The following is a 1,213-nucleotide window of genomic DNA, read 5'->3' on the forward strand; positions in this document are numbered from 1 at the left end:
GCAGATTTCGAAATATTTTACCCTTGCAACATACAAACTGAGTCACCAAACATCTTGATCCCTTAAGTATAACAAAGGCAAGATTTGATATTGAATGACAAATTCCTAACATAGTATAAAGGAACAAAGGAATTTTAATTGTTCCCTGCATTATAATAACTTGACAAAGTCATAACATACAACATTATAATGCCTATATCCGAGACAAACAATATTCATAATAAGAGTTTGACCATTGAACCTCCACAACAGAAGGTGTTAAGTGACAATGGACAACTATAACGGATAATTTATAAAGAGTTAATATTTTCTGCTGTTAAAAAGTATGGCAAAAACAAATTAATCACCTTGTGTTGTACAGTTAACTTCCTGGACCAAAGATGAGTTCCCAAATTCATTAACAGCATATACAGTGAAGAAATGCTTTGTGTCAGCTGTCAGACCTGTAACTATTGTAGTAACACTTTGGCCACGTCCTGGGTCAGACTGGTTAATATTTCTGTCGATTGTTATGCTGTTCTGCGTATCTGTCCGTATACCAACTATAAATGTTTGACTAGACCCACCATTGAATCCGGATGTCCAACTCAGCGTGGCTCGATCTTCAAAAGGGCATACAGCTATACCCTCAGACGGTGGGTCTGGTTTTCCTGCAGAAAAAAATGATAATGTCAGAAACATAAGGTCTAATGGGCCTGCATTGCTCACCTGCTTCTAGAGATACTTTGAAGTTGATCTACATGTAGGTCATTTTTGTAGATGCTAAGCTAATTACCACTTTATTCAAATAATAGAATAAAGAAATTTGACCTGGACCTTTGGTGATAATAGAAAAGTTCCAAATTGTGTGCAACGTACTGTATATATAAACCACCTTGTGAACAGTGGGTATATAAAATATATATTTCTCTTCTACATAATCCAAACACAATTAACAACTGCATTTCACAGTGACATATAGGCACAGACTGATGACAGTTCGATAACCAGCAATATAGCAAAATTAAATCAACTAACATTTAAATTAATACTACACAATATCAGTACATTCCATACCTAACTATAATCTACAATTATTTCAAATGAAGATCAAGTAAGATCAAGTTATATTTCATGTTTTAGCCTGTATCAAGGATCGACACGGCTGGACATGTTAATGCATTTCTTATAAAAAATACTGGTCTGTAGTTGACATCGGTACTGAAGCATCATA

Source organism: Pecten maximus, chromosome 13 (genome assembly GCF_902652985.1).
Source record: "Pecten maximus chromosome 13, xPecMax1.1, whole genome shotgun sequence".
NCBI classification, from domain to species: domain Eukaryota; kingdom Metazoa; phylum Mollusca; class Bivalvia; order Pectinida; family Pectinidae; genus Pecten; species Pecten maximus.